Source organism: Arachis ipaensis, chromosome B7, assembly GCF_059453495.1.
Source record: "Arachis ipaensis isolate K30076 ecotype BB chromosome B7, ASM5945349v1, whole genome shotgun sequence".
In the NCBI taxonomy this organism is placed as follows: domain Eukaryota; kingdom Viridiplantae; phylum Streptophyta; class Magnoliopsida; order Fabales; family Fabaceae; genus Arachis; species Arachis ipaensis.
Window position 1 is genome coordinate 64644519 of NC_142442.1, and position 15004 is coordinate 64659522.

Genomic DNA, 15004 nt, shown 5'->3' on the forward strand with positions numbered 1-15004 from the left:
GTGTCTGTGGCATTTATGTATCCGGTGGTAATACTGGAAAACAAAGTGCTTAGGGCCACGGCCAAGACTCATAAAGTAGCTGTGTTCAAGAATCAACATACTAAACTAGGAAAATCAATAACACTATCTGAATTCTGAGTTTCTATAGATGCCAATCATTCTGAACTTCAAGGGATAAAGTGAGATGCCAAAACTATTCAGAGGCAAAAAACTACTAGTCCCGCTCATTTTATTGGAGCTAAGTTTCATTGATATTTTGGAATTTATAGTATATTCTCTTCTTTTTATCCTATTTGATTTTCAGTTGCTTGGGGACAAGCAACAATTTAAGTTTGGTGTTGTGATGAGCGGATAATTTATACGCTTTTTGGCATTGTTTTTAGGTAGTTTTTAGTATGATTTAGTTAGTTTTTACTATATTTTATTAGTTTTTATTCAAAATTCACATTTCTGGACTTTACTATGAGTTTGTGTGTTTTTCTGTGATTTCGGGTATTTTTTGGCTGAAATTGAGGGACCTGAGCAAATTCTGATTCAGAGGCTGAAAAAGGACTGCAGATGCTGTTGGATTTTGACCTCCCTGCACTCGAAATGGATTTTCTGGAGCTACAGAAACCCAAATCGTGCGCTCTTAATTGCGTTGGAAAGTAGACATCCAGGGCTTTCCAGCAATATATAATAGTCCATACTTTGCTCAAGGATAAATGACGTAAACTGGCGTTCAACATCAGTTCCATGTTGCATTCTGGCGTTAAACGCCAGAAATAGGTTACAAGTTGGAGTTAAACGCCCAAAATAGGTTACAACCTGGTGTTTAACTCCAGAAATAGCCTAGGCACGTGTAAAGCTCAAGTCTCAGCCCCAGCACACACCAAGTGGGCCCCGGAAGTGGATTTCTGCACTATCTATCGTAGTTTACTCATTTTCTGTAAACCTAGGTTACTAGTTTAGTATTTAAACAACTTTTAGAGATTTATTTTGTATCTCATGACATTTTCATGTTTTACATTGTATCTCTACAGCATGAGTCTCTAAACTCCATGATTGGGGGTGAGGAGCTCTGCTGTGTCTCGATGAATTAATGCAATTACTTCTGTTTTCTATTCAATCACGCTTGTTTCTGTTTTAAGATACTCGCTTGTACTTAACCGTGATGAATGTGATGATCCGTGACACTCATCATCATTCTCAATCTATGAACGTGTGCCTGACAACCACTTCCATTCTACCTTAGATTGAGTGTGTATCTCTTAGCCTCTTGGTTCATGATCAGAGTCTTCGTGGTATAGGCTAGGATTATTGGCGGCCATTCCTGAGATCCGGAAAGTCTAAACCTTGTCTGTGGTATTCCGAGTAGGATCTAGGATGGGATGACTGTGACAAGCTTCAAACTCACGAGTGCTGGGCGTAGTGACAGACACAAAAGGATCAATGGATCCTATTCCAACATGAGTGAGAACCGACAGATGATTAGCCGTACGGTGACAGTGCATTTAGACCATTTTCACTGAGAGGACGGATGGTAGCCATTGACAATGATGATCCACCAACATACAGCTTGCCATGGAAGGAGCCTTGCGTGCATGAAGAAGAAGACAGTAAGAAAGCAGAGATTCAGAAGATAGAGCATCTCCAAAACCTCAATCTGTTCTCCATTACTGCATAACAAGTAACCTTTATTTCATGTTAATTAGTTTTCATAAACATAAGTAATTTTTATTATTAATCTCCTGACTAAGATTTGCAAGATAACCATAGATTGCTTCAAGCCAACAATCTCCGTGGGATTGACCCTTACTCACGTAAGGTATTACTTGGACGACCCAGTGCACTTGCTGGTTAATGGTATGAGTTATGAAAAGTGTGATTTACAATTCGTGCACCAAGCACCCATCTGATCAATCTTGGTTTAGAATCCTGTTTGGTTAGAAGGTACTTCAAAGCAGCATGATCAGTATAAACAATAACCTTAGAACCAATTAAATAGGACCTAAACTTGTCAACAGCATACAAAACAGCTAATAATTCTTTTTCTATATTTGTGTAATTCTTTTGAGCATCATTTAATACACGACTAGCCTAGGAAATAACATGCATAAGCTTACCTTTCCTCTGTCCTAAAACATCTCCTATAGCATAATCACTAGCATCACACATTAATTCAAATGGCAAATCCCAGTCAGGGGAGCTATGATGGGAGCAGAGGTAAGGTTTGCTTTCAGAGTTTCAAAAGCATGCAGACAGTCAGCATCAAATACAAAAGGAACATCAGCAACCAATAGGTTGCTCAATAGTTTAGCAATTTTAGAAAAATCCTTTATAAATCTTTTGTAAGATCCTACATGACCCAAGAAACTCCTCACTGCCTTAACATTAGTTGGTGGTGGTAATTTTTCAATTACCTCCACCTTGGCTCTATTAACCTCAATTCCCTTGCTTGAAATCCAGCGTCTAAGAATAATACCTTCTGTAACCATAAAATGATATTTCTCCCAATTTAAAACAAGGTTTGACTCTTGACACTTGGTAGCACGAATCCCACACCTTCGTACTGTTGTACCAGTAAGTGCACTGGGTCGTCCAAGTAATACCTGAGCGAGTTAGGGTCGATCCCACGAGGATTGTGGTTTGAAGCAAGCTATGGTTATCTTGCAGGTCTTAGTCAGGCGAATCAGAAGGTTGTTGGTTGTGAGATTATGAAACTATGAAGACATATAACTAACAAAGATACTCTATAAATTAGAAGGGAATCAGTAATAAGAATATGGTTAAGGATTGGAGTTGCGTTGTCCTTCTGAATTAACTATGGTATTACTGTCTTCTTTGCTTGTGAGTGATCTCTTCAATGGCAGGCTGTAAGTGATTGGCGCCTTTATTGAGAGGTCGTCAATACTCCTCCGGATTTGAACCCCAGGGTTAGTGTGGATCCATCTTTGCTTGAGGGTGAATCACGTACAGTCTGTTCTTCTTAATGATCCTACTCAAAACGCCACAAACAAGGTCGGATCTTCTGGATCAGAGAATGCTGCATCTTAGGGTTCTAGCCTCTACCACAGAGACCCTAATTTCCCCCTAAATTGGCTGAACTGGTGTCTCGAGAAGTCCCCAATGAAGTCGTGGATTAGCCGTCTGAAAGATGTATAATTCAAGCTGGTGGTGCATGCTTTCCAGTGAAGTATTCACACGAACCCAAGTTGATGTGGGTGTTTGTCAGGCACGTTCATCTTAGTGTGATGAACAGAGCTAATTGTCACTGATCATCCTATTCACCACGTTGAAGTATGAATATACATCTTAGAATTAATCAAATACGGATCGAAGAAGAAACAGTAATTGTTTTATTAATCCATAAGACTCAGCAAGGCTCTTTCCCTCAACCTAGGAGGTTTAGAAACTCATACTGAAAGGAAATACAATGTGTAAAATGTGTAAAGTGGTCAAAGAGGTATGAATAACATAAATCTAATACCTTAAATACTAAACAATGACTAGTAAGGGTAAAACCATTTTTTTAGTGCTAAAATCCACTTCTGGGGCCTACTTGGTGAGTGTTTGGGCTGAGCTTTGGTGAAATCCACGTGCTATGAGGCTCCTAGGGTGTTGAACACTAGCTAGGGGGTCCTCTCTAGGCGTTTGGACGCTGGCCCTCCCCTTTGGCGTTGGACGCCTGGAAGGGGGCAAGTAGTTGGCGTTGGACGCTAGTTTTGGGCCTTCTAATCTGAAAGCTCTGGAAGTCAGCTTTCCATAGCCATTGCGAACGCTCCATTTGGACTTCTGTAGCTCCAAAAAAGCTCTTCTGAGTGTAAGGAGGTCATATTTGGACAGCATCTGCAGTGCTTTCTCTGTCTCTGAATTAGATTTCTGCTCCAGCTCTTCAATTTCAGTCAAAAAATACCTAAAATTGTAGAAAAACACAAAAACTCATAGTAGAATCCAAAAATGTGAATTTAACACTAAAACTTAAAAAATTTAATAAAAACTAAACAAAACATACTAAAAACTATATGAAAATGATGCCAAAAAGCATATAAAATATCCGCTCATCACAACACCAAACTTAAACTGTTGCTTGTCCCTAAGCAACTAAAACAGACGGTAGGATAAGAAAGAAAATTAAGATACAAATAAATTTCAAAATTTTCAATGAAGCTCACTTACAATCAGATGAGCGGGACTTAGTAGCTTTTTGCTTCTGAATAGTTTTGGCATCTCACTATCCATTGAAACTCAAAATGGTTGGCATCTTTAAGAACTTAGAATCCAGATGATATTATTGACTCTCATAGATCAGTTCCTTTTAATTCTTGAACACAGCTTTCAGAGTCTTGGCCGTGACCCTAAGCACCTTGTTTTCCAGTATTACCACCGGATACAATAATGCCACAGACACTTTAACTGGGTGAACCTTTTTAGATTGTGACTCAGCTTTGCTAAAGTCCCCAGATAGAGGTGTCCAGGGTTCTTAAGCACGCTCTTTTTGCTTTGGACCACAACTTTAACCGCTCAGTCTCAAACTTTTCACTTGATACCTTCACGCCACAAGCACATGGTTAGGGACAGCTTGGTTGAGCCGCTTAGGCCAGGATTTTATTCCTTTAGGCCCTCCTATCCATTAATGCTCAAATCCTTGGATCTTTTTACCATTCCTTTTAGTTTAAAGGGTTATTGGCTTTTTGCTTTTGCCTGTTGGTTTAAAGAGTTATTGGCTTTTTCTGCTTGCTTTTTCTCTTTTTTTTTCTTTTCTCATTTTTTTCGTCACTTTTTTTTCGCATGCAAGCTTTTTCTTTTTCTTTTTCCTACTTTTTCTTGCTTCAAGAATCAATTTATTTTGATTTTTCAGATTACTAATAATATTTTTTCTTTTTTCTTATTCTTTCAAGAGCCAACATTTTAAATTTTCAACTTCAAATATGCACTGTTTATTTATACATTCAGAAAATAAAAGCCAATGCCACCACATCAACATAATTAAACTACTCTTGTTTTAAACTTGAAATTCATGCATCTCTCAATTCTTTTCAAATAAAATTTTCTTTTAAGCAAGGTGAGAGATATATGGAATATTTTACAACTTTAAGGCATAATTGCAAATGATCATGCAACAAGAACAAGAGAACAGATAAAACATGACAGAAAGCAGAAAATAATAAAAGGAAATGGAGTAAAAGAGAACGAGTCCACCTTTAATGGTGGCGGCTAGTGCTCCTCCTTGAGGATCCAATGTGATGCTTGATCTCTTCAATGTCACTCCTTTGCCTTTGTTGTTCTTTCCTCATAGCCCTTTGGTCATCCCTTATGGCTCTTTGATCTTCTCTTATTTTATTGAGGGTGATGGAGTGCTCTTGATGCTCCACCCTCAATTGCTCCATGTTAGTGCTTAGTTCTCCAAGAGAAGTCTGCCATTGATCCCAATAGCTTTTGAGGAGGAAAATAAATCCCTTGAGGCATCTTAGGGATCTCATGCTGAGGCTATTGCACAGGCTCTTGTGCATACTCTCTAGTTTACTCCATCCTCTTCTTAGTGATTCCAGCTGAATTGCATGGATGATAGATGACGTGTCGGAATGGAAACCTTGCATTGGTGTGAGGCTTCTCAGCTACCTTGTACAATTCTTGAGGGATCACCTCATGTACTTCCACCTCACTTCCAATCATGATGCAATGAATCATAATGGCTCTATCAATGGTCACTTCTGACCGGTTGCTAGTGGGGATGATGGAACGTTGGATGAATTCCAACCATCCTCTAGCTATGGGCTTTAGGTCAACCCTTCTTAGTTGAATTGGCTTGCCTTGGGAATTTTTTTTCCACTGTGCTCTGTCCACACATATATCTGAGAGCACTTGATCCAATCTCTAATCAAAGTTGACTCTCCTAGTGTAAGGATGAGAATATCCTTGCATTAGAGGCAAGTTGAACGCCAACCTCACACTTTCCGGGCTAAAATCTAAGATTCTTCCACGGACCATGGTGATCCAATTCCTTGGATTTGGGTTTACACTAGTGTCATAGTTTTTAGTAACCTATGCATTAGCATAGAACTCTTGCACCATGAGAATCCCAACATCCTGAATGGGATTGGTAGGACTTCCCAACCTCTTCTCCGAATCTCTCTTCGGATTTCCGGATACTCATTCTTCTTGAGCATGAAAGGGACCTCCGGGATCACTTTCTTCTCTGCCACTACTTCATAGAAGTGGTCTTGGTGAGTTTTGGTGATGAATCTCTCTATTTCCCAAGATTCAGAAGAGGTTACTGCCTTTCTGGTGTGCAAAATTGTGATCCCTGGGCGAAATTGTCACTCGAACAATCCCTGGTGATGGCTCCAAAGACTTGGTGCACGAATCTTAATTCATAATTTGTTACAACTTTGATACAACTAACCAGCAAGTGCACTGGGTCGTCCAAGTAATAAAACCTTACGTGAGTAAGGGTCGATCCCACGGAGATTGTTGGTATGAAGCAAGCTATGGTCACCTTGTAAATCTCAGTCAGACGGATATCAAATAGTTATGGAGTTTTCAAAAATTAATAATAAATAAATAGAAAATAAAGATAGAAATACTTATGTAATTCATTGGTGAGAATTTCAGATAAGCGTATAGAGATGCCTTCGTTCTTTTGAACTTCTGCTTTCCTGCTGTCTTCATCCAATCAGTCCTACTCCTTTCCATGGCAAATTTTATGTAAGGGCATCACCGTTGTCAATGGCTACATCCCATCCTCTTGTGAAAAAGGTCCAAATTCTCTGTCACAGCACGGCTAATCATCTGAGGTTCTCAATCATACTGGAATAGGATTCACCCTCCTTTTGCGTCTGTCACTACGCCTAGCACTCGTGAGTTTGAAGTTCATCACAGTCATTCAATCCCTGAATCTTACTCGGAATACCACAGATAAGGTTTAGACTTTCCGGACTCTCACGAATGCCGCCATCAATCTAGCTTATACCACGAAGATTCTGATTACGAGATCCAAGAGATAATCATCCAATCTAAGGTGGAACGGAAGTGGTTGTCAGGCACGCGTTTGTGGGGGAATGATGATGATTGTCACGTTCATCACATTCATGTTGGAGTACGAATGAATGTCTTAGAATCGGAATAAGTTGAATTGAATAAAAAACAGTAGTACTTTGCATTAATTCATGAGGAACAGCAGAGCTCCACACCTTAATCTATGGAGTGTAGAAACTCTACCGTTGAAAATACATAAGTGATGAAGGTTCAGGCATGGCCGAGAGGCCAGCCCTATCAATATGATCTAAAGATGAACTAAAAATCATAAGATGTCTAAAAGACTAGTAAAAAGTTCTATTTATACTAAACTAGTTACTAGGGTTTACATAAATAAGTAATTGATGCATAAATCCACTTCCGGGGCCCACTTGGTGTGTGCTTGGGCTGAGCTTGAAGTTTACACGTGCAGAGGCTTCTTCTAGAGTTAAACGCCAAGTTGTAACGTGTTTTTGGCGTTCAACTCTGGTTCGTGACGTGTTTCTGGCGTTTAACTCCAGACTGCAGCGTAGAACTGGTGTTCAACGCCCTTTTGCGTCATCTAAACTCGGCCAAAGTATGGACTATTATATATTGCTGGAAATCCCTGGATGTCTACATTTCAACGCAATTGGAAACGCGCCATTTTGAGTTTTGTAGCTCTAGAAAATTCACTTTGAGTGCAGGGAGGTCAGAATCCAACAGCATCAGGAGTCCTTCTTCAACCTCTGAATCTGATTTTTGCCCAAGTCCCTCAATTTCAGCCAGAAAATACCTGAAATCACAGAAAAACACACAAACTCATAGTAAAGTCCAGAAATGTGAATTTAACATAAAAACTAATGAAAACATCCCTAAAAGTAACTAGATTCTACTAAAAACATACTAAAAACAATCCCAAAAAGCGTATAAATTATCCGCTCATCACAACACCAAACTTAAATTGTTGCTTGTCCCAAGCAACTGAAAATCAAATAGGACAAAAAGAAGAGAATATACTATAAATTCCAAACTATCAATGAAACATAGCTCCAATCAGATGAGCGGGACTTGTAGCTTTTTTGCCTCTTGAATAGTTTTGGCATCTCACTTTATCTATTGAGGTTTAGAATGATTGGCATCTATAGGAACTCAGAGTTCAGATAGTGTTATTGATTCTCCTAGTTCAGTATGTTGATTCTTGAACACAACTACTTTATGAGTCTTGGCCGTGGCCCTAAGCACTTTGTTTTCCAGTATTACCACCGGATACATAAATGCCACAGACACATAATTGGGTGAACCTTTTCAGATTGTGACTCAGCTTTGCTAAAGTCCCTAATTAAAGGTGTCCAGGGTTCTTAAGCACACTCTATTTTTCCTTTGGACCTTGACTTTAACTGCTCAGTCTCAAGTTTTCACTTGACACCTTCACGCCACAAGCACATGGTTAGGGACAGCTTGGTTTAGCCGCTTAGGCCAGGATTTTATTCCTTTAGGCCCTCCTATCCACTGATGCTCAAATCCTTGGGATCCTTTTTATTACCCTTGCCTTTTGGTTTTAAGGGCTATTGGCTTTTTGCTCTTGCCTTTTGGTTTTAAGAGCTTTTGGCTTTTTCTGCTTGCTTTTACTCTCTTTTTTTTTCGCTATTTTTTTCTTTTTTTTTTCTGCAAGCTTTGTTCTTTGCTGCTTTTTCTTGCTTCAAGAATCATTTTTATGATTTTTCAGATTATCAAATAACATGTCTCCTTGTCATCATTCTTTCAAGAGCCAACATATTTAACATTCTTAAACAACAACTTCAAAAGATATATGCACTGTTCAAGCATTCATTCAGAAAACAAGAAGCATTGTCACCACATCAATATAATTAAACTAAGTTCAAGGATAAATTCGAAACTCATGTACTTCTTGTTCTTTTGAATTAAAATATTTTTCATTTAAGAGAGGTGATGGATTCATAGGACATTCATAACTTTAAGACAAAGTTACTAAATACTAATGATCATGTAATAAGACACAAACATGGATAAGCACTTAACATAAAGAAAACAAAAAACAGAGAATTTAAGAACAAGGAATGAGTCCACCTTAGTGATGGTGGCGTTTCCTTCTTGAGGAACCAATGATGTCCTTGAGCTCTTCTATGTCTCTTCCTTGTCTTTGTTGCTCCTCCCTCATAGCTCTTTGATCTTCTCTAATTTCATGAAGGATGATGGAGTGCTCTTGATGTTCCACCCTTAATTGTCCCATGTTGGAACTTAATTCTCCTAGGGAGGTGTTGATTTGCTCCCAAAATTTCTGTGGAGGAAAGTGCATCCCTTGAGGTATTTCAGGGATTTCTTGATGATGAGCTTCCTCATGCGTTTCTTGAGCTCCATGAGTAGGCTCTCTTGTTTGCTCCATCCTTTTCTTAGTGATGGGCTTCTCTTCCTCAATGGGAATGTCTCCTTCTATGAAAGCTCCAGCTGAGTAACATAGATGGCAAATAAAATGAGGAAAAGCTAGCCTTGCCAAGGGAGAGGACTTTTCGGCTATTTTGTAGAGTTCAAGGGAGATGACTTCATGAACTTCTACTTCCTCTCCAATCATGATGCTATGGATCATGATGGCCCGATCCACAGTAACTTCAGATCGGTTTCTAGTGGGGATGATGGAGCGTTGGATGAACTCCAACCATCCTCTAGCTACAAGCTTAAGGTCTAGTCTTCTAAGTTGAACCGGTTTGCCTTTTGAGTCAATCTTCCATTGAGCTCCTTCCACACATATGTCCATGAGGACTTGGTCCAACCTTTGATCAAAGTTGACCCTTCTAGTGTAGGGGCGTGCATCTCCTTGCATCATAGGCAAGTTGAACGCCAACCTCACATTTTTCGGACTAAAATCTAAGTATTTCCCCCGAACCATTGTAATATAAATCTTTGGATTCGGGTTCTTACTTTGATCATGGTTCTTAGTGATCCATGCATTGGCATAGAACTCTTGAACCATTAGGATGCCGACTTGTTGGATGGGGTTTGTTAGAACTTCCCAACCTCTTCTTTGGATTTCATGTCGGATCTCCAGATACTCATTTCTCTTGAGCTTGAAAGGGACCTCGGGGATCACCTTCTTCTTGGCCACAACATCATAGAAGTGGTCTTGATGAGCTTTGGAGATGAATCTTTCCATCTCCCATGACTCGGAGGTGGAAGCTTTTGTCTTCTCTTTCCCTTTTTTAGAGGATTCTCCAGTCTTGGGTGCCATCAATGGTAATGGAAAAACAAAAAGCTTATGCTTTAACCACACCAAACTTAGAATATTGCTTGCCCTCGAGCAAGAGAAGAAAGAATAGATGAAGAAGAAGAAGAAAATATGGAGGAGATGAGGGAGAGGTGTATTCGGCCAAGAAGGGGAAGAGAGGGTTGTGTTGTGTGAAAATGAGGAAGAATGGAGGGCTTTATATAGGGAGGGGAGGGGGGTTAGTTTTGGCCATATAGGGTGGGTTTGGGTGCGAAATTGATTTTGAATTTTGAAGGTAGGTGGAGTTTATGAGGTAGGTTTATGGGGAAGAGTGGATGGATGTGAGTGGTGAAGTAGTGATAGGGAAGAGAGATTGAGGTGATTGGTGAAGAGTTTTGGGAAAGAGTGTTTATTGGGAAGAGAGGATGAACATTGAGAAGAGGGAAGAGAGTGAGTGGTGGTAGGTGGGGATCCTGTGGGGTCCGAAATGCTGAGTTGATCCTGTGGGGTCTACAGATCCTGGGGTGTCAAGGGTTTGCATCCCTGCACCCATTAGGCATGTAAAATGCCTTTGCATGCAATTCTGGCGTTTAAACGCCGAATTGATGCTTGTTCTGGGCGTTCAGCGCCCAGATGCAGCATATTTCTGGCGTTGAACGCCAGTTTTATGCTTGTTTCAGGCGTTCAGTGCCAGCTTTCCTCACTGTGCATTTCTGGCGTCTGAACGCCAGAATACTTCTTGTTTTGGGCGTTCAACGCCAGATCCATGCTCTGTTCTGGCGTTGAACGCCAGCCAGATGCTCCTTACTGGCGTTTAAATGCCAGTAAGTCCTTCCTCCAGCGTGTGATTTTTCTTCTACTATTTTTGATTCTGTTTTTAATTTTTTGATTTATTTTGTGACTCCACATGATCATGAACCTAATAATACATGAAAGAACAATAAGAATAAAAATAGAATTAGATAAATAAAAGTTGGGTTGCCTCCCAACAAGCGCTTCTTTAATGTCAATAGCTTGACAGTGGGCTTTCATGGAGCCACACAGGTGATCAGGTCAATTTTATAGACTCCCAACACCAAACTTAGAGTTTGGATATGGGAGTTCAACACCAAACTTAGAGTTTGGCTGAGGCCTCCCAACACCAAACTTAGAGTTTGATTGTGGGGGCTCTGTATGACTCTGTTTTGAGAGAAGCTTACTGTGCCTCTTTTCCATGTTTACAGAAGGATGACCTTGAGTTTTAAACACAAGGGAGTCTTCATTCAATTGAAGGACTAGTTCATCTCTGTCAACATCAATTACAGCTCTTGCTGTGGCTAGGAAGGGACTTCCAAGGATGATAGATTCATCCTCATCCTTCCCAGTATCTAGGATTATGAAATCAGCAGGGATGTAAAGGCCTTCAACCTTTACTAACACGTCCTCTACCTGTCCATAAGCCTCTTTTCTTGAATTGTCTACCATCTCTAATGAGATTCTGGCAGTTTGCACCTCAAAGATTCCCAGTTTCTCCATTACAGAGAGGGGCATGAGGTTTATCCCTGACCCAAGGTCACACAGAGCCTTCTCAAAGGTTATGGTGCCTATGGTACAAGGTATTAGGAACTTTCCAGGATCCTGTTTCTTCTGAGACAATCTCAGTTGATCCAATGCATTTAGTTCATTGGTGAACAGGGGAGGTTCATATCCCCAAGTTTCATTACCAAATAAATTGGCATTCAGCTTCATGATTGCACCAAGGAACTTGGCAACTTGTTCTTCAGTGACATCCTCATTCTCTTCAGAAGAAGAATACTCATCAGAACTCATGAATGGCATAAGGAAGTTCAATGGAATCTCTATGGTCTCTAGATGAGTCTTAGATTCCTTTGGTTCCTCAGAAGGAAACTCCTTATTGATCACTGGACGTCCCAGGAGGTCTTCCTCCTTGGGATTCACGTCCTCCCCTTCCTCCTTGGATTCGGCCATGTAATTAATTCAATGGCCTTGCACTCTCCTTTTGGATTCTCTTCTGTAATGCTTGGGAGAGTACTAGGAGGGGTTTCAGTGATTCTTTTACTCAGCTGGCCCACTTGTGCTTCCAAACTTCTAATGGAGGACCTTGTTTCATTCATGAAACTCACAGTGGCCTTAGATAGATCAGAGACTAAGTTTGCTAAATTAGAGGTATTTTGTTCAAAGTTCTCTGTCAGTTGCTGAGTGGATGATGGAAAAGGCTTGCTATTGCTAAACCTGTTTCTTCCACCATTATTAAAACCTTGTTGAGGCTTTTGTTGATCCTTCCATGAGAGATTTGGGTGATTTCTCCATGAGGGATTATAGGTGTTTCCATATGGTTCACCCATGTAATTCACCTCTGCTATTGCAGGGTTTTCAGGATCATAAGCTTCTTCTTCAGAAGATGCCTCTTGAGTACTGTTGGATGCAGCTTGCATTCCATTCAGACTCTGAGAAATCATATTGACTTGCTGAGTCAATATTTTATTCTGGGCCAATATGGCATTCAGAGTATTAATTTCAAGAACTCCCTTCTTCTGAGGCATCCCATTACTCACAGGATTCCTCTCAGAAGTGTACATGAACTGGTTATTAGCAACCATGTCAATGAGTTCTTGAGCTTCTGCAGGCGTTTTTTTTAGGTGAATGGATCCACCTGCAGAAGTATCCAATGATATCTTAGCTAATTCAGACAGACCATCGTAGAATATATCCAAGATGGTCCATTCTGAAAGCATGTCAGAAGGACACTTTTTGGTTAGTTGCTTGTATCTCTCCCAAGCTTCATAGAGGGATTCACCTTCTTTCTATCTGAAGGTTTGAACATCCACTCTAAGCTTACTAAGCTTTTGAGGAGGAAAGAACTTAGCTAAGAAAGCCGTGACCAGCTTATCCCAAGAGTTCAGGCTATCTTTAGGTTGAGAATCCAACCATATTCTAGCTCTGTCTTTTATAGCAAACGGGAAAAGCATGAGTCTGTAGACTTTAGGATCTACTCCATTAGTCTTAATAGTATCACAGATTTGCAAGAATTCATTTAAGAACTGAAAGGGATCTTCAGATGGAAGTCCATGAAACTTGCAGTTTTATTGCATCAGAGAAACTAATTGAGGTTTAAGCTCAAAATTGTTTGCTCCAATGGTAGGGATGGAGATGCTTCTTCCATGTAAATTGGAATTAGGTGCAGTAAAGTCACCAAGCATCCTCCTTGCATTATTATTATTTTTGGCTGCCATCTCCTCTTCCTGTTCAAAAATTTCTGTAAGGTTATCTCTGGATTGTTGTATTTTAGCTTCTCTTAGTTTCCTCTTCAGAGTCCTTTCAGATTCAGGGTCTGCTTCAACAAGAATGTTCTTGTCCTTGCTTCTGCTCATATGAAAAAGAGAGAACAGAAAAATAATAATAATAGGGATCCTTTTTACCCAGGTATAGAGGTTCCCCTTTGTGAGTAGAAGAAGAAAAGAATGTAATGTAAAGAAAGAGAAGGGAGGAGAATCCAAACACAAGGGTGAGGATAACAGAGATATGAGATGAAGAGAAGTGTTAGTAAGTAATAAATAAATAGAAAGAGATGGGAGAGAGGGAATTCGAAAAATAAATTTTGAAAAAGAGTTAATGATTTTCAAAAATGAAGATAAAATTAAAATTAAAATTAAAATTGAAATAGTTAATTAATAAAAAAGAATTTTTGAAAAAGAGGGAGGTATTTTCAAAAATTAGAGAGAGATAGAGAGTTAGTTAGGTAGTTTTGAAAAAGATATGATTGAAACAAAAAGATAAGATTTGAAAATCAATTTTTAAAAAAAGATAAGAAGATAAGAAGTTAGAAAAGATATTTTAAAATCAAATTTTTGAAAAAGATACGATTATAAAAAGATATGATTAAAATTAGTTTTGAAAAAGATTTGAATTTTAAAATCAAAATTAATGACTTGACTCACAAGATATGATTCTAGAACTTAAAGTTTGAATCTTTCTTAACAAGCAAGTAACAAACTTGAAATTTTTAAATCAAAACATTAATTTTTGATGCTATTTTCGAAAATTATGAGATAAAGATAAGAAAAAGATTTTTGAAAATTAATTTAAAAAATTTTCGAAAATAAATAAGAAAAATGAAAAAGATTTAATTTTTGAAAAAGATTTTGAAAAGATAAGATTTTTAAATTGAAAATTTGATTTGATTCATAAGAAATAATTAAATTTAAAAACTTTTTGACTAAATCAAATCATATTTTCGAAAATTTTGAGTAAAACAAGGAAAAATATATTTTTTTGATTTTTGAATTTTTAATGAAGAAAGAGAAAAACATGGAAAAGACTCATAACATAAAAATTATGAATCAAAACACACAATGCATGCAAGAACACTATGAATGTCAAGATGAACACCAAGAACACTTTGAAGATCAAGATGAACATCAAGACTTATTTTTGAAAATTTTTAATGAAAGAAAAATATGCAAGACACCAAACTTAGAAATATTTCATGTTCAGACACTATGAATGCAAAAATGCACATGAAAAATAAGAAAAGGCACAAAACAAGAAAACATCAAGATCAAACAAGAAGATTTACCAAGAACAACTTGAAGATCATGAAGAACACCATGAATGCATGATTTTTTTCGAAAAATGCAAGATGAACATGCAATTGACACCAAACTTAAAATCTGACTCAAGACTCAAACAAGAAACACAAAATATTTTTGATTTTTATGATTTTCTATTTTTTTTGGTATTTTTCAAAAATTATTTGAAAAAAGAAAAATAAGGATTCCAAAATTTTTAATATGAATTCCAGGAATC

At 38.5% G+C, this 15004-nt stretch overlaps 1 non-coding gene and 1 pseudogene across 1 annotated transcript; one reads left to right on the plus strand and one right to left on the minus strand.

Annotated features, from left to right (window-relative positions):
- The window catches only part of LOC107627851 (uncharacterized), an 84167-nt pseudogene that overhangs the window by 36846 nt on the left and 32317 nt on the right, over positions 1-15004 (minus strand).
- LOC148552831 (small nucleolar RNA R71) lies at positions 12928-13035 on the plus strand. Its single transcript, XR_015893665.1, has one exon. It is a non-coding gene; the product is annotated as a small nucleolar RNA R71 (small nucleolar RNA).